We start from the raw sequence: 24,941 nt of genomic DNA on the forward strand, positions 1-24,941 counted from the left end.
TGAGGCGAGGTCATCCCTGTCCAGATAGGGGCGTAGCTGGGCTAGCAGCCGAAGGTGGTAGAACGCATTCTGTGCCACCAAGGCCACTTGAGCCTCGAGAGACAAGGAAGGATCGAAAAGAACCCCCAGACTATGAACCTGTTCCTTCAAGGGGAGTGTAACCCCATCTAGAACAGGATAAACATCCACCATCTGGGCAGGGAAGGCACTCACCAACAGTGTCTCAGTCTTGTCTGGATTGAGTCTCAGTTTATTAGCTCTCATCCAGTCCGTTATCGTGGTCAGGCAATGGTTCAGCACATCAACAGCCTCACCTGAAGAAGATGAAAAGGAGAAATAGAGCTGTGTGTCATCAGCATACTGATGGCAACGCACTCCAAACTCCTGATGACCGCACCCAGAGGCTGCATGTAGATGTTAAAAAGCATGGGGGACAAAACCGACCCCGGAGGGACTCCACAATGGAGAGTCCAGGGTGTCGAGCAATGTTCCCCAAGTACTACCTTCTGGCGACGATCCGCCAAGTAGGAGCGGAGCCACCGCCAAGCAGTGCCCCCAACTCCCAACTCCGCGAGTCTCCCCAGAAGGATACCATGGTCGATGGTATCAAACGCCGCTGAGAGATCAAGGAGAATCAACAGAGTCACACTCCCTCTATCCCTCTCCCGACAAAGGTCATCATACAGGGCGACCAAGGCTGTTTCAGTGCCAAAACCGGGCCTAAAACCGGATTGAAATGGATCCAGATAATCGGTTTCATCCAAGAGCACCTGGAGCTGGCCGGCAACCACTCGCTCTAAAACCTTGCCCAAAAAGGGGACATTCGCCACCGGTCTATAATTGTTCAAGTTATCTGGGTCCAAGGAAGGTTTCTTTAACAGAGGTCTCACTACTGCCTCCTTGAGGCTACTAGGGACCACTCCCTCCCTCAAGGAGGCATTTATCACTTTCTTGGCCCAGCCGGTGGTACCAGCCCTGCTAGCCTTCACTAGCCAAGATGGACAAGGATCCAGAGTAGATGTGGTCGCCCGCACCATTCCAAGCACCTTGTCCACTTCCTCGAGCTGCACCAACTGAAACTCATCCAATAATGAAGGACAAGACCGTGTTCTGGACACTTCAATGGATTCATCTGTCATAACATCAGAGTCTAGGTCCCTACGGATGCATGTGATTTTATTTTGGAAGTGCCATGCAATGTCGTTGCAGTGGGCTTCAGATGTTTCTATGGTATCTTGAGGACCAGAATGTAAAAGCCCTTGTACAACCCTAAAAAGCTCCGCTGGGCGGCAAAGAGATGTCCTGATAGAGGCAGCAAAATAAGACTTTTTCGCCGCCCTTACCGCTTTTATATACAACTTAGTGGAGGCACTTACCAAAGCGTAACTGCATCCGTCAGGAGTTCGTCTCCATCTGCACTCCAGCCTCCTTCTCTCTTGCTTCATCACTCTCAGCTCCGGGGTATACCACGGAGCTGTATGAGCTCTACACCGAAGGGGGCGCACGGGAGCGATCGTGTCAATAATAATAATAATAATAATAATAATAATAACAACAACAATAACAATAACAATAATAACAATAACAACAATAACAACAACAACAACAACAATAATAATAATAATAATAATAACAATAATAATAATAATAATAATAATAATAATAATAATAATAATAATAATAATAATAATAATAATAATAATATAGCTGATGAGGCTTGCTCTGAGAGCCAATTAGCTGATTGGCACTGAACACAAGCTCCCATGAAGTCAGCTCCTGATCATAATTATGTCAGGACATGTGCCCCATTCACCTATCAAACATGGCCCATGGTGGGTGGGGAAGATAAGGATCTGGCAACCCCTCACCCCTGCCTTGGATCCACATCCCTGCTTTAGCTGCACCATTTCTAATCCAGACATGGACATAGATCACATTAATGGTCAGTGAAAATTTGCAACAGCAACACAAAGTGCCAGTGCATCATCACTGCAGAGAAACATCTCAGGCACATTATTATTGAGACAGAGCTATGATAACACCCCTTCCTCTCTGAGTCTCACCTGCAGTTCACCCTCTCCCCTGCAGTCATTTTGCTAATGCATTGCCTGACAGGGCAGGCAGTGAAGCCTCAAAACCTGTGCTCATTTAAGCTCATTTTAGGTTTCTCCTTGACCTCCATAAGACTCTTTAGCATGCCCTGATGTATAATTACATGACTAGCGCTATATCTTTGAAACATGCTGGATCTGGTTCTTTGTTCGGCTTACAAAATGCAGAGGCCGTAATCATAAGCTCCTAACAGGACCTGAGCCAAATAATAAGTTGAAATTATTGTTATTATTTACTACTGGTACAGCATGCAAAATGAACATGCTACTTTTCAAGGGAAGTAACCATACACTCCCCACCTCCATGCAGCCTGTTGGCTCCAGTTAAACATAAAACAAATTAAGGAAGCAAAGGGGAGGCAAGAGGAGAAAATGTAGCTATTACAAACCAGCAAAGGTGGAAGCGTATCAGGGAAACAAACTATGGAGAAACAAGCCAGGGCCCAACTTTCTCATCTCTGTCATTGTGTTACTCCCTGAAATGTGTCTTGTTCAGCACCAAGACTATGGTACTGCATTGATCATAAGATGGGGATGGGGATCTAAAAATGAAAGACTGTAAACTTAGCTAGCTAGTCTCAAGAAACTAGGGATGCTGTGAACATTTGGAAAACATGGTCCTCAAAATACGTGAGTGGCCCTGATCATTTCGAAACCACCACATCTGAGTGATGAGCAAGCAAGTGGGACCTCATTACCCTTAGGAACATAAGAAGAGTCCTGCCGGCTCAGGCCAAAGGCCTACCTAGTCCAGCATCCTGTTCTCACAGCGGCCAATGGAGCTTCTTTTCCTGACCAAGAGATGACTGGTAGGAACATGATACTGTACACCACAATTTCCACTGGAGAGGTGTGCAATGATGGGGAGGTGTGCACACTGATGAAATGAAGGATAAGGCTATCAATGGCTACTAGCCATTATGGCTGTGCTCTGCCACCATAGTCAGATGTGGTATGCTTCTGAAAACCAGTTGCCAGAAGCCAGGGGAGAGTGCTCTCACACTCAGATCTATTTCTGGGCTTCCCATGGGCATCTGATTGGCCACTGTGAGAACAGGATGCTGGTCTAGAAGGGTCACTGGCCGGATCCAGCAGGCCCATCTTATGTTCTTATGAAACACTGCAAAATGTGGCTGCAATGTGTATTTTTTCCACACATATCACATGTACATAGATTGTTTTTGTGTGGTGTTTTATCAGTACACAGGGAGCATGTGCACATCAGTCAGATGCTGCAAAGAAAGAAGCTTTATGTACAGAAGAATATATCTCTCTCACAGACACACACACAAATATTGAAGGCTGAGGGTGGGTGTTAGGATGGTGTGTGGGTCTGATCTGCAGCCTCCATTGGTGGAGAGGAATGCCACTGGTGCAGGGGCTTTGTTGCAACAGAGGCTTCATCTTCACCCAAGCGGGTTGGTAAGCTACTGGTCCTCCTCAGCAGTATATACCCAAATGGGGCATTTCAGGGCAAGGTGTGGCAAGCTCCTGTAGCTTTGAATCCGCTAGATCTAAAACCCTATGGATCTCTCAAGCAGCCTGATTCTTGGACCTCTCAGCTGTGTAAGCCTGGAACTGGCATGACAAAAACAGCAGTGGGGGGAGGAATCTGCCCTCTGCCTTTTGCCCTTGGTGACCTTCATGCTTCCCTGAGCCCACATAAGGATTTTTCTTCCCATTGCATTCACTTCAAAATTGCTGTTTTGCAGTATTCTTTATGCATATGTGTTGGTAATTATTGGTAGCTATATACACTTGTGCATTGACAGCTAAGGGGAAATATGCAAAAGAACTGAAGGAGTTAAAAATTTTGGGTTGTGTCCAATGCTAGTCCCACTCAGAGGAGACCTACTGTAATTGATGGACCGGAGTAAATAATGTCTATTAATTTTAAGCTGGCCTGCTCTGAGTAGGACTAGAATTATACAAACTACATATGTCCCCGTTCTGGAATTAAATACGTAAAAACCCTCCTTGTTTAAACCAGAATGTGAAAAAATGAAATATAGCATAGATTTGAAATAATAAAGGGATGGAACAGGAGGAAACTACTCACTCTTAGTGAGGATACACCTAAGTCATTTGTGTGTTTATGGCACATGTAAAATTTGATCCAGACTTTCATAGAATAAAGGTGTCTTTGATGTAGGATGTGCTAGAATTCCACCCAATTTGTTATCAAATTTTTCATTAATTCACTTATTCTCAATTGTTGGAGATCAGATTTTAATGTACTGAATTTCCACTGCTAATTTTGAAAACTGACTTTCTTTTTTTTAAAAAAAAAACTGCCTCTAAAATATTGATGTTAAGAATGATAATTGATCAACATTTCCTTATTCCTTTAAAATATTGATATTGCCTTCAAAATATTGATATTTTTAAAGGAAATATCAATCTTTCCTTTAAAATGTCAATATTAATGATTTTTTTCCAAGCAAAAAAAACCACCACAGACAGGTAAAAGCACCAGCTAGCAGATAAAGCAGAAAGTTGAATTCATGACGGCCTGTTAGGTCGACGGAATGTTTTTGAACTGGCACCGGCCAATGGATTCCATTCCTACTTTTAGGGCAGGTCCTTATTTCTTTTGTTGCTACATTTCTATCCTGCCTTTTTCTCCAAGGCAGTGTACATGGTTCCTCCTTCCCCATCATAACCCCACAGCAACTCTGCTAGGTAGGTGAGGTTGAGACAGCGTGACTGTCCCAAAGACACTCCAGTGAGCTCCGTGTCTGAGTGAGGATTCGGACCCAGGTCTTCCCATCATTAGTGCAACAGTCTAACCACTACAGGGGTCACCAACCTTTTGGGGTAAGTTGGCACACTTGGAACTTTGAGAAGTGCCATGGGCGCCAGTCACAAACTGGCTACTGTGTGGGTGTGACATAACCCCCAAATGGCTGCAGCGGTGTGTATGGCATAACACAAAATGGCTGCCACATCTAAAAGAGCAGAAAAAGATACAAGACTACAAAACTTTGGGACTGTGTCCCCCATAAATGGAAAAGAGACACCTACATCAGGCACTGCTATGCTTTCTCACAGTGACAAGCTTTTTGTTTCTTTTCTCAGTTCAGAATGGCTAGGAGGGTAGGTGTGTAATCCAGGCAGTCAGTAAAATGTGGACACTGCACTGGCTACCTATAGGCTTCCGGGCCAGATTTAAAGTGCTGGTCTTAACCTATAAAGCCTTATACGGCGCGGGACCACAATACCTGCTGGAACGCCTCTCCCGATATGAACCTGCCCGTACACTACATTCAACATCAAAGCCCCTCCTCCGAGTTCCGACTCATAGGGAAGCTCGGAGGATGATAACAAGAACTAGGGCCTTTTCAGTGGTGGCCCCCGAACTGTGGAACAGTCTCCCTGATGAGGTGCACTTGGCGCCGACATTGTTAACTTTTTGGCACCAAGTCAAAACCTTCCTCTTTGCTCAGGCATTTTAGTCTTTTAAATATGTTTTAATTGATTTAATTTTTTTTTGGATTGATTGTAAATTTGATTTTAGATTTGTTATATACATGTTCTTTGTACTGAATTTATAGGATTTTATTGTGTATATTTATATTTCTCTGTTGTACACCGCCCAGAGAGCTATGCTAGTCGGGCGGTATAGAAATTCAACAAATAAATAAATAAAATAAATAAATGTTTAAGGGGGCATGTCCCATGTAGAAGAGGCTACTAGCCATGATGGCTCTGCCTCCATAGTCAGAGACAGAATTCTTCCAAATGTCACTTGGTAGAAACAGCAGGAGGGGAGAGTGCTCTTGCACTCAAGTCCTGCTTGCAGGCTTTCCATGGCTGGCCTCTGTGAGAACAGGATGCTGGACTAGATGGGCCACTGGCCTGATCCAGCAGGCTCTTCATATGTTCTCATGAGCCAATGCAAACAGGAACCAAGCAGGAAGATCTAACAGTGCAATTCACCCACCTCCATAACAACAGAACCCCACCACACACATACATGCATGGATTTGAATGGACCCACAAACGTTGGAGGTGACTTTCAGCCCACTGTTATGCAGAACAAAATGATGTTTTGATGTGTTTTTAGCGCTTCTGTTTACCGCCCTGGGCTCCTGCTGGGAGGAAGGGCTGGATATAAATCAAATAGTAAATAAATAAACAAAATGGTACAATAAAGACAGGGCAAACCAGCAGCCCCTTTCGATCTTTTTGTCAGAAGCATATTGGACAACAGCCTTCCCCAAACTGGGGCTCTCCAGACACTGCTGGAGGAACATGTGTGTGTGTGTGTGTGTGTGTGCACATAAGTCTATTGTACAAAGATAAAATTTATAATCATTGTTCTATCCATTTTTGCTTCTTGCTTTGCCAGCATTTCACCCCTGCAAAGTTGCCTAGAAGGGGATGTGGCCCTTGGGCTAAGTTTCTCATCTCTAGTTTACAGTAGTGCTTTGGCTGCACCCTTACCTGCTACACATGCTATTAGTATCTTCCTGCTTCGGCACAGCATCCATGGAAATTTTAAGGAATTTTAAGGAAAGATAAACAGAGGGTGCTGTTCCTATTTCTCAATGAGTTTCTGAATGCCGTCACAAGAAATTGTCCCATTGTTGTCAAACGTATCCAAAGCTTTCCCCCACAGCGAATGCAGCTTCCTCTATGGCTATGAGCCTAGGCTGGCTCAAAGATTCTACCAAGTATCTGTGGTTAAATGAAGTGTTAAATCCCAAATTGACTCATCTCTGCTTTCCTTATCATGTCAGCCTAGTGAGTCACTGCAAAGGAATTCATTATATAGTAATGGCAAACACGGTTGCCCTTTCCCTTTCTCCCTCTTTTCCTAAGTGGAACAATGTGTGTGTGAAGTACCCAAGGAAGTCTTCTGAGAGAGCAATAGTTTGCTTCCCCTTTTATGAAAGTGATTTTAAATGCAGGCTTAAGAAGCAACGAACAAGAAAAAGTGGGGAGGGTGTATGCTTTTAATCTGTGGGCTGGGAAAAAAGAGACTTTTCTATCGAGAAAAATAGTTTGAAAATATTCTCTTTGATGTCAGTGGTCTTTCAACTGTCATGGAAAAGTGACATCCAGTGGCAGGTTAGATTCAACACAGGATTGATGATAAAAGCACGGCTATGCTAATCATGGGCCCACCCTGCTTATCCTCTAGGGCTGAGCCAAAAGTTCTCATAGCTTTCAGATTTTTATAAATCCTGAGAAATGCGTCTCTTGAACAAAGGTTTTGGCAATGTTTGTAAGAATGTCACTTATGGTGCTCCCCTCTCTGAATCAGTGATACCACCATGTGGCCAGATCTGATTGACTACACAGCATTATTCACAGCCTGTTCACTGTTTGATCCCTGATTGGCTAGGATCACCTATGTGACTAATCAGGGAAACATTGCCCTCACACTCAATTGATTTTGTTGCCCTAGGTGACATTATCAGGTGGGGAAATTCTGACTATGTAGTATTGCAACATAATCCAGTTTTATATATGATCCCTGATTGTCTGGGATCACAAATTTGGCTAATCTCAAAGAAAACAGCAACTGAAGGTGAAATGGTTTCAACAGAAACAGAGGAAGCAGACTGGGAAAAGGTGAATAATAACAATGTTTTGTTTTTTCAGGAAAAGTTTCTACCACACCAAAAACAGCTATATGATATCCATAATTCAAGAATAACAATATTTATAAAAATTCTGAACTTAGAATGTTGCTAGTATGTAGGTAAAGGGAATCCCAGAATGATTGGGAAAGTATACTGCATGCCTTTTGGTGTCTGGCTCATGTCCAAATTTAGCATTTGGATGGGCTTATCAAGCGGGTAAACATTGTTGATCTGAGAGATGGCAGGGATATGAGACCTCGGGAAGGTTGATAGCTTTTGCCACTGTATCTTCGATAGCTTTGCTTCCTAATGTTTCCAGGACTCTGTAAATCAAGGGGTTTTGTTTTGTTTTGGATGGGCATAACCTCAGTACCCAACAAACTGCCTACCAGATCATTCCATTTCTTTTGATTAACAATTGGGAAGTGGAGAGGGCAGCTGTGTTGCTTAAGACAGATTGACTCTCCACTAAGACATTCATTTAAAAGGAGATAGATGCCATACATAATTAGATATAATGCTAAAAAAATCCTCCTCAAAATAAATATATAGAGCTCCAGCAACCACTAGACTTGATGTGTTTATGCCCAGATGAACAGCTGTAGAATAATTCAGCAGTATTTATGAATGGCACATGAATTTACTGACAACTGGTTGCATGGGTACACTCAGGCAACCCACAGACACTGTACACTTGCAACAACACATATTCAAATTCTCATAGAGACCTTTCAAGGAAATATTAAGATGTGACTTTAGACTGAAACGGGATATTGGCCAGTAACTGTTGGGCTTTAGCTAAAAGCATAAGCCCTCTTTGGAAGAGTGTATTTTAAAAATTATTTTGCAAATAATAAATGATTCAGTCTTGCAAACATTTCTTTCCTTTGGAACAGGTTAGAGGAGACAGATGTGACCTAGGAGTGCCCCTCTAATGGATAGACAAGTTGAATGAAATGATGATAGAGGGGGGAGTAGGAGAAGTGTTTTAGAACATGCATTAGTAATGTTTACCATGAGCACGCTGTAGGCAGTTTGAAGGCCCTAATGGTCAGGCTAACTTAGCAAATGGTTTGCTTTGTATGGTTCTAAGGATTACTCTTTGATTTGAGTTCTTGAGCTGGTGTTTTCTTTGCCATCCTTTTTAAATGTGCAGAGACACAGAGGCAAAGTCCCAGCTGCAGAGCTAACTGCCCTGTCCCTCCATCAACCCACCAAACACATTTCTTCCCTCATCTGTTTCTTTCTGGCAAACAGAGGCTCTTATTTTACCGAAGGAAGGAGGATGTGTGATAAGGGAAGGACAAGATCAGCCTATTTCTGCTCCATGTCAGTTTCACATGTGCTTAGTCATCAGTCTGTTTTGCCCACTGTTTTTGCAGATTTTAAAGAAAATGCACACAAATTTCACATTTTAATTATACATATTTTGTACATATTTTAATGCATTTTATGTTCATTTCATATGCATTCTTCCTATGAAATATTCAGTTCATATGCTTTTCAATGCATTTTCTGTAAAATACACATTTCATAAAAATTCATTCTGCAACTATTATTATTATTATTATTATTAGTAGTAGTAGTAGTAGAAGTAGTAGTAGTAGTATTGGTTCATTTTCTGAAATTGCACCACAGAAGTGGGGAAAGTGTATACTCTGAATGATAGCTGTGTTCCATATACATATAAGTCTCGGACCATCAGATTAGGTCAGTTCACTTTAAAATGCAGAGTGAATGATTTTTCCCTCTCCATCACAGTGAGGCAGGTGGTTGGGGTCTGCCATTTATCCCAGTATATTTAAGGCATAGCCCCTTGTACAAGTTGTGATTTACAACCAAAACACAGCCCACAAGCAATGCTGGTTGTCTCCAGGAGTTTAATATTCCTGCTTTTTAAAAACACCTGATTGGTGATACAAAGTCAGAGGAGCCTGTTGAGCAATTGGCAGGTCACAATGCATAGCCAGTGGGTCTCTTGCAGAGTGAAATATTGTGCAAAGTTTCTCTTTATTTAACAGCTGGTATAGCACAGTGGGGAGGAGAGCCTGGCTGGGAGTACAGAGTCTGTGAGTTCAAATCCCCGCTCATGTCTGCCGTGTGTCAAGGGCTGGTTAAAGATCACCCCCACAATGAGTGGTTCAGGGGTTATGTGCCCTGACACCTGTGCAGCCATGGGGAAGCTGTATAGTCCCAAGGGGCCCAGTTGCCCCCCAGCTGGCAGTTGCAGACAAAGAAGGGGCTGGCTTGTGCAGCTGTGGCAAGCTGAGCAGGCCCTAGCCAGCTGGGGAGGACTAGCCTTAAAGGGAGGCAATGGTAGACCCCCACTGAATACTGCTTACCATGAAAACCCAATTCATAGGGTTGCCATAAGTCGGGATCGACTTGAAGGCAGTCCATTTCCATTTTTTTCTCTTTATTTTAGTTTATTTTAGTTTAAAACATATATGCCACCATTCCAAATAAAAAAAGTCCTCAAGGGTGCTTTATGTATTAAAATTAGAGTACATCAACTTTAACCAAATACAACAGCCCCCCCAAAACAAAACCACCGAAAGAACAATTAAATAAATTCCTGCAAGACATATTTAATAAAATTCCATATATTAAAGTCCTTTGTATCTTCTTTTTTTCTGCTCCAAAAGTTATTTCATATGTTATAATGACCCTGAAGCTACACTTTTAGGAGGTGGTGACCTCTTTGGCCACAAGCTATAGGTGGGAAACCCTTTTCAGCCCAAGGACTGTATTTGTGGGAGATGAGGAAGAAAAGCCCCCACGGGCCACATTAAGCCTGTGGGCTGAAGGCTCCCCACTCCTCCTAAAAATATTGGTCCAATTGAATATTTGATTTCAACAAGATATGAATCTCACTCTGCTTGGCAACAACAATAGGGACACTGACCTGTAACCTTTAGACTGAAGAGGGCTTCAGGCACACAACAATCCTGAGCCAGACCCACTTTAATTTTCACTACTTTTCCCTGCAATGTGTAGCTTGGCTCTCTTTGAATCATCAGGAACATACTTTGTTTGCAGACATCCTCCTATCCTATTTCAACTCACTTTTTTGGAGAGAGTAGCCTGTCAAAATGATATGAAGTGTTGGTGGGGAGGCTAGTGCTTGATGGTGCATTGCAGAAGGGAAACTTTTAGCCCTCCAGACACTACTGAACTACAATCCCCATCAGTCCCAGCAAGCAAGTTGTGGTTCAGTAACATCTGGAGGGCCAGAGGTTCCCCACACCTATACTAAGGCATTGGGACAACTAGCTGGCCTCTGGGTACTCCCCTCCCAGTTCTAATCCTCTAAGAAGAATATGACAATTAGACTCCAGAGCAAGCTTGCCTTTCATAGCTGGGCAAGATATTTGGAGCTGTCCTTGTGTTGTCTTCTATTAGGCCCGTCACTCCGTATGTAGCTCAATGAGTTTTGTTGGCTTAGCACAGCTTTGCTGGGAGTCATCACAATAAATTAACATAACAACACCTGAGTGATGTAACTGACTTTGACATTTCAAAAATGATGATGTTTCAAGCCAAAGAACTTAAGTAGGCTCCATCTTGCAGTACTGCTATTAGAAAAGATTTTTCCCCTCTCTCTTTCTCCGTCCTTTTAAAGAATGGTCTCCTCTTGATCTTCTCAGAGATCAGCTACTATGAAAGGTCAAGAAACTGTTGCTGAGTAGCTAAATTAGTTTTGGTGTTGTTTTCTACACCATCAAAGCAAGTTGGGATATGAACATAAAATCCATCATTACTGATTTTGAATTAGTAGCTTTAAATGTTTAGGTTTGAAGACCACCTCAATAGTGCTCATGGACACTAGAGTCCTGGCCATTTAATGGAGATCATGTATAAGTATGTGTTGGGATTAGGGGTTGGAAGATAATCCCATTCAGTCCACATTTGAAGGAAACCAATCTAATTTGCAGTTCCCAGAAGCAGAATCTAGATTAGATGGTTTTGTCTAGCAGGGTTCTTCCTATGAGGAAGCTAGCCATCCTTGTGCTACATACGAGGCTTGTTTGTGTTTTTAGCAGAACTGTTATAAAAATATCCGTGAGTGAGAAGTGAAACAGGAAATATATAATCTGTGCAGATAAGCTCAACACTGAGATTTTTAGAAAGCTTCAACCCTGCCAGAGAAATGTTCAGTGGAAAAAGAAAACACACACAGTAGCCTTGGCCACCATGTAAAGGTTAGGCAAAGTCAAAAACTTGCACCCACCAAAATTCTAAAGAAACTCTGAGGTGCCCTTGAGAATGAGGCAGAAAAATGGAAGTGCTTTTCATGAGTGAAAAAAACTTTAAAAAAATGGTAGTCAGGTTTTGGCAGAGCATTAGTTGACTAGCCCACTCCACCACCACCACCACCAGTGATGTTTTGTCTCATGGCCACCCACCCCACACAGTTGAATGTTCACCCTGGATGGGAAAGGACTCTATGTGTATGATATATGGATGTAAAGCTCCTCCCCACAAGGGGAGCACTCTGACCCAATCATAGAGCTGTCAGTCAGAGCAGACAGTCCCTGCCTAAGATGGACAGATATTCTGACAGGGTGTAAGATCATTTCCCGTGTTCCTAAGACCTCACAGTCATTGTTCATTTATTTAGATACCACACTTTCCACAAATACATCTGTGCCCAAAGCAGTTCACATAAACAACAAGCAGTCTAAGTACTGTAGCACCATGACAATACAAGTGCAATATAACTACAACCACTAAAAAAAAAGGTTAATGTCAAAATGTAAATGAGCATAAAGCTCATCATTAAAACTCAAGTAAAAAATATCTTCATATCCAAAAATAACCTCAAAGCTAGTTATATTAGCTCACCTTGGTACACCAGTGAGCTAAGGGCAATGAAACAGGCTGGATGACACCATAGCCCAAGTGGCAAAAGATGCTCTGTGAGGCTGATCAGGCACGAGTGAAACATCATAACCATGTTTACTGTGTGGTGGTGAGGGCAGCTGTCGCCTCCTCAAGTAGCCATCCAGCTGAGCTTTTTCATATTGTCAGAGGTCTGTTAACATCAACTCCAGGAAATTGAATTTTAGACCCTTCAGCACTATGAATTGTTTGCAAAATGCTTTAAGGATAAAATTGCTCGTCTTCATAGCAATCTTGATGCCCATCCACATCTAGTGTGGTCCCCATTGAGGTGTCCAGTCTGATGCAACGTCTTGGGATCAGTTTCAGCTGATGTGGCCTGATGACGTGGACAAGGTGATTGCAACAATGTGGGCAGCATAAGCAATTAGCCATCTCTTCTATCTGCTGTCCCTTATGCCTTCACCCCAAAGGCCACAAAGGTCCCTCAGAGCTCTTCTGGAAGCAGTTGCATTTGCATGTCAGTGGCTCTGGTTCCACTTACTGCTAGTCACAGTGCCTGCAACCCTACCAATACCAATGTGCACCAACCACCACTACTTTCTCCCTGGATCTATTTCTTCTTCCAGATCTATCACCCATCCTGAAAAGACCCATCTGACCTTATCTGTCTTCATGTGCTATATTTCTTTGTTTTCAACTTTAATTTGTAGACCTTTGCTAATAGTCACAGAATTAGATGATCTGCTTAGACTGCAAAAATTATTCACTGTCTAGTTACTCTTTTTTATTTAATTGGGGGCCTTGAGAAACTGTTTTCTCTCTGGTTTTTGTGATCTACTGTGTAATATAGAATACACAGTTCTTTTGCAATCTTGTAAGGGAATGTTTGCATTAATATATTGCTTCCAATGCAAATTTGATCATGAAATAAATCATTGCCCAAGATTAAGGAGGTTATATTTTCTCTGGAGTTTAGTGTTCCTTGTGCAGGAGAAAAAAATGATAGCGTTTGATGGGTCTGGACATTTCCAGAGTCTTCCACTTTAATTCTGGGTCCCAATTAAAAGTGTTGGTTCTCATCATGAATTGGGCTTAGAAACAAAGGTCCAATGAAACTGATACATGATGGGTTTTACATGATCCGATAAATGGGCTCCAGCAGGCATTCTGGCTTCTGAAATTTGTGCTAACTGAAATTTCCAAACACTTTCCAAAGGCAGCCCCACATAGAGTAACCTAATCATCTTGTTACATTATCTAGGACTATGGCTGAAGACTCAAAATGTGCCTAGGTGGTCCTTTGGAGAGGTCCATCTTAAGGTCCTGAGGTGCATTTGGAAGGGGACTCTATATAGGAACTTATTTCATTGGCTTTGGAATATCCTTCCCAGGGAGGCCTATTTAGCCCCCCTCTCTGTTTACCTTCAGTCTGCAAGTGAAGGTTTTATTTATATAGGCATTTGGCATGCTGAGCTGATTTTTCTGCTGCTGGTTTGAACTTGATCTCCTGTGCTTTTTAAAAAAAACCTGGTTTTGCTGGTATTATGATTGTGGTTTAATTGGTTTTCCCCACCCCTAATTACCTTTATCGTTTTCTCTATTTCAGATGTTCAGAGTGTGAGTGACATTCCTTATGTAGCTAAAAAGGCCTCCAAGAGGTCTTTTGTATCTTTAAAAGTTGTGCAGGGGGGAGGGAGAATTCCACCTTGTAGTTTTTCCCATTACAGGATGGCAAGAACACCTGCACTTGGCTGACTTTCTTTTCTCCTAAAGATACAGGATCAGTCTCAGGGACTGAACCTGGCAACCTTATTTTGAGGTGAGGCAACAAGAACTGTAGTTAGTACTCCAAGTGTGGTTGCACCATAGATTTACGTAACATCATTATGGTATCTACATTAAACAACAACAACAACTTTGCAACATTATACCAGCATTTCTTTCTGACGGTTGTGTCCTCCAAATAATTGGGTGTTAGAACAAATTAAACCAGAACTGTCACTAGAAGCTAAAATGATGAAATGGAGGTTATCATACTTTGGACACATCATGAGAAGACATGATTCACTAGAAAAGACAATAATGCTGGGAAAAACAGAAGGGAGTAGAAAAAGAGGAAGGCCAAACAAGAGATGGATTGATTCCATAAAGGAAGCCATAGACCTGAACTTAGAAGATCTGAACAGGGTGGTTTATGACAGATGCTCTTGGAGGTCACTGATTCATAGGGTCGCCATTAGTCGTAATTGATGTGAAGGCACATAACAACAACAATAAACAACATTGAGTATTCAGCACATTGAATCTGATATTGCTGAATACTTTATGTTCATTACTTTACATTTAGGTTGATTAGTTTACATTTACAGTGCAATCTTTGAAATGTCTACTCAGAAATAAGTTTCATGGAGTTCAATGGAGCTTAATCCTTACGTATGTAGGTAAGTGTGCATAGGACTATAGTGTTCATGTTGTTTAATTTTATTGTATGTGATAGCTAATTAGACCATGGGTGTTGAATAAATAGTTTTCAATATCAGAAAGGCTATATTTTATAACCAGTAGTATTTTATAATATCTGCATAATATACCATTCATTATTGTATATCTGCTTTTTTATATATTTGGTGTTTGCTAGCTGATACTTGATAACAATCAGTAGTTGTCCATATTTGATATTAGTATTTAAATGCATAACTCATTTCATAATCTGGAGCCAACACAGTTTATTGGTGTGTAATTGTAATTATTTACACAAGTACTTAGAGCTGAATGACAAAACAAGCTGAATCACAAGGTGCAGTTTTTATGTTCTATTATATGTTTCTTGAGACTGCACATCAGGGATCACACATTTGAATTGTCGACAAAAACTATAGTCCAATAAGATCTCTACCACATGATTCTGCTGGATAAGGAAATGTTTTTCTCCCTTTCTCATAACATGAGAATTTGTGGACATCCGATGAAGCTGAATGTTGGAAGATTCAGGACCGACTAAAGAAAGTACTTCTTTGCATAGCATATAAACTATGGAATATGCTCCCACAGGAGGCTGTGATGGTCACCAAGTTGGGTGGCTTTAAAAAAGTACACAAATTCATGGAGGATAAGGCTATCAATGGCTACTAGTCAGAGATAGTATGCTTCTAAATACCAGCTGCTAGAAACTGCAAGAGGGGAAAGTATACTCATGCTTGGCTTCTGCTTGCTGGTTTCTCATAGATATCTGGTTGCCCACAAAGGGAACAGGATACTGGACTAGATGGGCCATGGGTCTGATCCGGCAGGCTCTTCTTATGTTCTCATGTTGAATATATAGCTCTGATGAGAACTCTAGTTCTGGAAAACAATTCTTCCTCTTCACTAGTTGTACTTCATCCAATACTGTGATGTAATATTATTTCCTCCCACACCCCAGAATGAAGACAGGAGGCAGCATTTGGTAGGTGTGTGGACTTAGCATAATAGCCCCTGAACCTATTTGTCTGAACTTAGGCAGGTTTCTAGCTGATGGTTCCATGTCAGTGGGGCAGTAGAATCTGCTCTGGATTTTAGTTTGAACTTTCAAAGAACTGTACACAACGCTGAAACCTCAACCCAGGCTAGGTTCAGCACCTTGAGCAGCTCCTTGAAAGTCCAGACTAAAACTCAAAGTGGGTTCCATTGCTCCACTAATATGGAGCCAGCAGCTGCCACTGCTTCTAACTGAAGGGCACCTCTGTCATATCTCCTAGTTCTCAAACTGATTGCTTATATAATATAAAAAAAATTATTCTCTTTTAAAAAAGGGGAAGTCACATTTTTTTCTCTCCCTCTACCTCACCCTCTTTCCTGGGTGGAACTTCCATGAAAAAGAGAGATTTGATTTTTCATTGTTTGTTAGCAAAAAAAAAAATGACGGGAAAAAGTTTGTTGGGAAAGAAAGAGGCTATTGCAATAAATTCAATTCTGCCACATATGTGCTGCTATCGTAGCCAAAACTTGGAGGAGAATGGTGACCAATGTGAAAAACACCTCTGTTTATTTACTTCAGAATGCCTCTGCTGTGATTGGGGTGGCCTCAGAAAATAATTCACTGTTCTAAAAGCAAGGCCCGTCCATCAAAATGAAAGATCCTTCACCTCCCCACTCCTTGCCCCTCTTTTACACTCTCTCCTCCCCCAAGGACTGGGTGTTTCCCCAGTCAGCTTGGTTTGATATCTCAGAAATAAAACTGTGTGTAGGGAGGGAAGAAGCTTGTGGATTGTATCCAACATGGGGCAAGTGGCATTCCTTTTATGCAACAGGACTCCTCCTCCTCTCCCCGTGCACTCCTAAAATCTGCTCCAGAGTGTCTCCCAACCTTCTAGAGCAAATTTTGAGGGTGCACGGGGGGCTACAGGGGTGAGGATAGAGAAGTTTCATTATGGAAGTGGAAGTCTGTTGCATGAGTGAAATAGCAGCATTGGATACAACCCTGAGCATTTTTGGAAAATCCAAGGCCACAAAGCAACTTGGAACCTTAAGGGGTCCCCTGATTCTCCTTGTGATACCTGTTAATGGTGTGATTCAACTTGGGCATATAAGTTCATGATGAAATTCACCCCAGTTCACTTCATTATATGCACACAGAAACAATGCCCTAATTCTTCTTCATCCTTTTTCCTGAATTGCTGCTTCAGTCTAGAATGGAACTAAGAAGCCTCAATGTGGAGGACTCCTCTAACATAAAACATGTGTTTCTTAGCTAGCTTTCTTTTGTCTCGGAATAAAAACCTTTGTTCTAGTTTCCAAATGACAAATGGGTTAGCAACACCTAGCAGTTGGCTACAAATATTACTGTATATTTAAAAGTGACTACCTGTGTTTGGCAGCCATCACAGAATATAACCAGTCTCTTTTCACCTGTCCTCAGTTCAAAGCTTTGATTTGAAAGCTCAAGAGTCTGAACTCTATCAGACCTTATCAGTCCTTATAGATAGGGAACCCTATTGTACAATGTAACATGTTCCTGAAGAAGTTGCAGTAGGCAAGTAACCTGGAACATCATGGAATAGAATTTAGAGAAAACAGTGCTGGACCAGAGCACTTTGCTCGCTGAATCTGGAGGAGTTCCAGAATAGCTCATCTTTTATCCAAAGCAGGGCAGGGATGGGGGATTTGACTTGGCAGAGTGTCTCCTCCGGAGAGTAATGAAAGCAAGAAAAAAAAGAAACAAAGATAAATGCAACAATAGGACGTCTGTCATAACAAGCTATCATGAGAAAAATGGCATAAAAGCGACAGAGAGAAAAGATGGTTTCTTTTATAAATAAATGACTAGAATAAAATAAAAATCAAGATGGAAATTAAGTGTAAATTAAGGACAGCAGCACAAGGCAAGAAGGGGACACAGAGAAACTCAGGGGGAGACATCAAAGAAAACTGAACAATCTTGGAAACTGATTTTTAAAAACTCGACGGAATGCAAAGTGTCACCCCACCAACAGCCTAGTCCATCGAACTGAAAATATGGAATTTCAAACTGTCTGTTTTTCTTATGTTAAAATGTTGCTAGAGTGAAGACACATAGCTGAGGGGCTGTTCAGGAATATCTTTGTGGCTTTGGCATGTACTCTCCACACACACACAAACATACAGAGACTGCCTGTTAAGGCTGAAGTTTTTCACAAGGGCAATTTCATCTCTAAATAGCTCAATGCTTTCGAGGTGTGATGATCAAAGCATCTAGTGAACCACTGGCTAATTTCAACAAAGCTTGAGTTTTGAAATGACTACACCCATAAGCACTCAGCAGAAAGATGCACTTAATTATTATTATTTTCCCCTATGCATCTAAGTACAGCCCATTAATCTGTTTCAGAGTGGTCATTAAAATATTGCAAATGAGGTGCAGATTAATGGATGGGCTAACAAAAGGCTGATTTTCCAGTAATGCACTATTACTAAGCGCATTACCTAAAACGAACCGTTCAGATATATGGGTGCATGGATAAAAGGGACACCATTCATATTGCATGTCCATGCTGGGCCCATCTGTGAACCAGTTCCAGGACTTCAATGAGCTTAAGGAAATGCAGCTCTACCATTTAAGATTGGGATTGAACAGTTTGTTTGCCAGGAACCAGATATGATGAAAAACTCATGGTTGCCATCAAAACTGGCATCTCCAAATTGTGTTTTGTCTCCTCTGGCCATAATATATAGTTATGGAAATGTAGGTTGTGGCATAACCTCATAGTGTGCATTCCACAATCCCTCTCCACATCATTGGTTGCCAGTGAGAAACAGAACATGGTGATGTCACACATCACATGTTTCTATAACTATACATTTATTGTCATAGGAAGGAAAGCACCACACAGATTTGTTTTCAGTAGGAAACCCACATTTATCACATATCTTGTACCTCCCTCAATGTTCATTAATATAGTCAGTTATCATGTGCTGATAATCAAGTGGTTAGGCATCTTCTAGATGGGTCCAATAAAACATGATCTCCATAGTGTGACACTGGACAAATCTAACTTATGAGCTGTAAGTTCTTATGGTGGGTCCCATTTAGATAATTGGCTCTTCTCAATTTTCAGAACGTAAGAACTGACAAAGAGCCTGCTTGATCAGGCCAATGTTCCATCTAGCCCAGCATCCTGTTCTCACAGCGGCTAACCAGATGTCTCTTCTGGGAGGCCCACAAGAAAGACTTGTATATGGGAACTTGGGAAGTCAACATATGGTGGTGGTGGTGAGTTCTCCTATTCTAAAATCTTGAGTCAAAGTGAGGAAAGGAGAAACATTTCCCTGTGTATCATTGCCACCACACCAAAGAAGACTCATGACACAGTTATGGGATAATGTTATATTTATTTAAAATATAACAATTATATTAAATCCAATTGCTGCCAAATACCAAATTAAAGCAACTTCGGGCAGGTGAGGATACCTATCTGAGAGGGATTTATCCCTCCTGTTTACTGGGCATGTCAGTCTCTTCAGACCATGACTTCCTAGCAAAGTATGTGGGTAAACTTATCCCTCCTTGCCAGCGGAGTCAATCACTTGTTTCCAATCTCAGCATCCTGGCCCCACCATACAGGCGTTCACCCTGATGCGCAAGTTGGTTGCACAAGGACACCCCCAAGATCCCCACCAGCCACGCCTGACTAGTGGTTCCCTAGTGAGTGCCCTTTAATACAATGCCTCAGTCACCTATTTTGTACCCCACCTTTCTCACCTGCCCGAATTCCATGCCAGCCGAAGTGAAACAACCCAAATCCACCCATTATGGCCAATTGAATCAAATCCCAGCAGTATGGAGTAGGCAAAACCAAAGGGATGCTGAAATCAGCATCCCCCCCAAAAATTCCTACTCAGCCCCAACTGGCAACTAGCAAAGCCCATACTGACTAGGGAGGGGTGGGTGGGTGCCGCAAGGCAAAAGAGGCAAGATTCAAGGGAGGAGCTGGCTTATATGCCCTGCTCCTTCCTTACTCTGATTGGCCCAAGGGGCCCATGTGGCACAATTTTGAACCCTTCGGGAATGTTCCCGAGCCTTCTAGCAAGGTGGGGTGGCAGCAAACATGCCCCCGCCTTGGCGGGAATGGCATTCCCCAAAGATGATGCATGAGGTTGATTGTTTAGGAGTGTGGGAAGAAGAAACCTGGAAGTAGCAACAGCAATGTGTCCCAGCTGAAGTGTTTTAATGCTGACAGCTATTCCCTAATTTCTGAAAAGTTATCTACATCATTCTCAAGACACTTTAGAATTTCTTTAGAAGTTTGCTGAGTTTGGGATATTGAGCTTACCTTATCATTGTAAGGAGTGTGTGTGTGTGTGTGTGTGTGTGTGTGTGTGTTTTCTTCACACATTTTTCCAGTGCTTTGCAGCCTCTCTGGCTGCCCATGCCTCCTGATCTGACAAAGCCCCATGGGAGGAGTTAACCTGATGATGTCTTCCCCTGGACTGGACCACTGGTGAAATGATTTGAAGACTGAAACAAAAGACACTCTTAAATACTTCTCAGCTACTTCAAAAGTAAAGCAAGCCTGACAAAAAGCCTATACCTCACCCATGAAAATTGCACTAATATTTTCCCTCTTCTTTGATGATTTTCCAATTAATTTCCCCTCATTAATTGATGGGGAAGGGGAGGGGAGGGCAGAATATATTTTTTTAGCACAGCACTATCTGAAATAGAAAAGGGAAGGGGGACTTAGAACATTATCAATAAAACAGAAAAGTAAAAGTCTTGTGAATTTTTCTCCTACTTCAGTCAGGTGGTAAGTCTGTTATCTCTTTTGTAAATTGGTCTGCAGTTGGACAGGAGACTGTGTGACTAAATTTCAACAACCTGAGCAACACAAACTTGAGCAACCCAAACTAAGTGACACAGCTTTACGTTGTCATCTGGTTCTTATTGGACAGCATAGATATGGGTATGCATTTGTATACATGTATCCTTCTTAATTTGTGTTGTATTTCGTTTTTGTTGTGCTTTCTGTTGTTTGTTTGTACATGTTTTTGTGATTTTTTACTATGATATATTGTATTTTATCTTGTTTGTTCACCGCCCTGAGAGCTATTCTGCTAAGGGCGGTATATAAATTGAAATAATAAATAAATAAATAAATAATTGTTGCCAGGATGCTTTCTTGGTAAATACTTGCAACACAGCATACAAAGAAGGGGATGCAAATGAAACAAGACAACAAAGTGCCTTCCTTGAAACCCATAGTAAAGCCCCCATATGGCCATAAAACTATGGATGACAACTTTCCCTCAGTTCCGCTCTGCTATTGCCCTGACATTCCCATTCCCATGTTCCCATTTTAATTCAGACAGGATTCCCATGTTTCTGTTGACCCATAGGCATGACTGTCTTGTGTGTTTCCATGAAGACTAGAGCAAAGAATAGCAGAGCATGGGTTAAGCTGCTTGCAGGGGCCTTGACAAGCCTGTCAAGGCCAACACCTGGTGCTGCCAAGGCAACCAGGGAGATAAAGGCTGGAGAGCTCAGCCAGCCGGGTGTGGGGGAAAAGTCTATGGAGGGAAAGCAGAGCTGGTTTGTAACTGTCTGAGGCTTGTGTTTATCTCAAGTAAAAGACTCTTAAATCTTTCTGCACTTGTCTCTGTTCTCTGGTTATTCCTACGGGCTAACACCGGAACTGGGCATGCGCTTATTCACACAACGACAGGGGTTATGGGCCCAAATTGCCCAGTGTAAACCAGTTAAAACCAGTGCAGTGGTAAAGACTGGAGCCCAGGCTTAGGGGCCGAAAGACGCAAGCAAGCTGAGAGAAGCTGAGGAGCGTGGCCGAGTGTTGGAGAGGTATTGAACATGGCGATGTTGGCAGCAGGTATGCCTCTTGAGTGGCTAACAGACAAGAATTATTCCAGCTGGAGACTTCGTATGCAGGCTTTTCTAATCAAAGAGGACCTCTGGGAGGTTATAGAGAGAGCCCCCCCATCAGCTCCGCAACTGGCATGGACGCAGAGAGACGAGAAAGCAAGAGCGTTTCTTATTCTTGCGTTATCTGATTCACAGTTGCTGTATGCAAAGGACCAGAACACAGCAAAAGAAGTGTGGGAGACTTTGAACAGAATTCATGTACGCCAGACAGCGAGCAGTAAAATATATCTGGCACGTCAATTATACAAGACGAGACTAGTTGAAGGGAAAACTATGTCTGAGCATCTCATGGAATTTCAGAGACTGTTTGCGGAATTGGAAGAAAGAGAAATAATTCACAGCCAACTGCAAAAAGTGTATCTAATCTTGTCATCTTTGGACAAAACGTGGGACCCGTTAGTGATATCGATCAAGGCTATGGACGACACTGGCTTGACAGAGAATTATATTGGCGGAAAACTGCTTCAGGAGTACCAGAGATGCCAGGAAAGCAAAGAGAAGAATGCGGCTGAGCAAAGTGAAAGCAAACAGAAGTTGTTCAAAGGCAGAGTCAATGGACTAAAAGTGTGTTATTGTTGCAACTCAACGGATCATCTACTCAGAGACTGTGCAGTGAAGCTTGGAGGAAGATGCTGGCAGCAATCAAGTGTGCAGTTGATTAGCACGGCAACCCATAAATCAGAGCCAAGCGACTGGATCTGTGATTTGGAGGCGTCTCATTGTCTTGTGAAAGACTTAAAAATGTTTCATACATCGAGGCCAGTGAAAGAGACGGTGATTTTAGCAGATGGATCCAGACGCGACATGTTGGCGAAAGGGACTGTCAGATTATGTAAGCTTAAAACAATTATTACTGATGTGTTGTTTGTACCAGATCTTGATTGTAACATATTGTCAGTGAAAAAGCTTAATGAAATGAATTACACTGTAATATTTGAAAGGGGGAGGTGTAACATTGTAAAGGGAAACGAAGTGTGTATGCAAGGGATTTTAAAAGACTCTCTGTTCTATGTGCAATGCAGAAACGCAGGGTGTGCTACACTGAAAGCTGGTAGCAAAACACATGAGAACTGTGTACATGACTGGCACAGGAGGTTGGGGCATGTTCATAATGAGGCAATAGAGAAAACCCCAAAGCATAGTGAGGACATGAAAATAAAAGAATGTGGTGAATATCATGAATGTGATGCATGTAGCCAGGCAAAATCCACAATTGCTAACGATAACAAGGAAGCAGACAGCACTACAGATGCACCATATCAGTTGATTCATGTAGACCTGGCAGGACCGTTAGAGAAGTCGCAAGGAGGTGCGAAGTATTTTATGGTTATTGTAGACGATTACACGAGGTTTTGTAATGTGTATCTGCTTAAAAGGAAGAGTGAAGCAGAGGGGAAACTTAAGCTGTTCATCAAGAAGATAGAGACGCAACATGGTGTGACAATTAGGCACATACGAAGCGATCAGGGGGGAGAGTTCACGAGTAAAGTCCTGAAAGATTTCTTAGAAGAGAAAGGCATAACACAGCAATGTACACAGAACACAGGTTCACCGGTTCAGGATGGTGTCGCAAAGACGAGAAATGTGTCACTGCAAGAGGTGACAAAAGCCATGCTAATAGACTCAGAATTGTCTAATGCGTTTTGGGGAGAATGCATGATGTATGCAGCATATATTCAGAATAGGGTGCTGCACAGAGCCATCGGAATGTCGCCATATGAGAGGCTAACAGGCAAAAAGCCGAGGCTGACTCACATTGAGAGATTTGGAGCTAAGTGCTGGGTTCATGTTCCTAAAAGCAAAAGGCATGGGAAGTTGGCTCCAAATGCACAAAAGGGAAATGTGCTCGGATTTCAAAATGCGTTTTACAGGGTGTGGATTCCCAGTGAAAGACAGGTGGTATTTTATTTTATTTATTTTATTTATTATTTATTTGTTTCATTTTTAGACCGCCCATAGCTAGTAGCTCTCTGGGCGGTGTACAAAACAGATTAAAAATACAATATTATAATAAAATCAATCACATATATCAACAACAATATTAAAATAAAGCGTAGACATAAACATTAACATTAAGAACATTTAAAAGCCTGGGAGTACAGCCAGGTCTTAACCTGGCACCTAAAAGAAAGCACCATAGGCGCCAGGCGTATCTCTTCAGGTAAGCTGTTCCACAATTCGGGGGCCACTACAGAAAAGGCCCTAGATCTGGTAACAATCCTCCGGGCATCCTGGTGAGATGGTACCCGGAGGAGGGCCTTAGATACTGAACGAAGTGAACGGGTAGGTTCATAGCGGGAGAGGCATTCCACAAGGCACTGTGGTCCCACACCGTGTAAGGCTTTATAGGTCAAAACCAACACCTTGAATCTGGCTCGGAAACAAATAGGTAGCCAGTGCAAACGGGCCAGGACAGGTGTTATATGTGCAGACCGATTGGTCCTCGTCAATAGCCTGGCTGCCGCTGAAGTTTCCGAACTGTCTTCAAGGGCAGCCCTACGTAGAGTGCATTACAGTAATCCAGTCTAGAAGTTTATTAAGGTATTAAGTCACAACATAACTATGTCAGAACAAGAAGGGGAACAGGATACATATGTGGAACTGAAAGGTTCGCCAGACACACACACATTGCGTGACAGAACACAAGAGGTGAAAACAGAAAGAGATACTGAACAACCAGGTACTAAAGGATGCTCTGAATGAGCTGATCTGGGGAAAAGGCAGACCAAAATACAAGAAAAGGAAAGTGATGGACTAGTGGTGATGGTATATGCGTTTGTAAACTCTCTGTGAAATAAAGCATACTGGAAATGAGATGTATGATGCAATGTACTGTGGAAATGTAAACTGTAAATGTAACTGGAAACTGAGAATGTATTGTTATGATTGAAATGTATTGCTGAAACATGTATGGTATATAGTCTTAATGGAAAGGTGGGAGCTGTTGACCCATAGGCATGACTGTCTTGTGTGTTTCCATGAAGACTAGAGCAAAGAATAGCA

Source organism: Rhineura floridana, chromosome 16 (assembly GCF_030035675.1).
Source record: "Rhineura floridana isolate rRhiFlo1 chromosome 16, rRhiFlo1.hap2, whole genome shotgun sequence".
Lineage (NCBI taxonomy): Eukaryota > Metazoa > Chordata > Lepidosauria > Squamata > Rhineuridae > Rhineura > Rhineura floridana.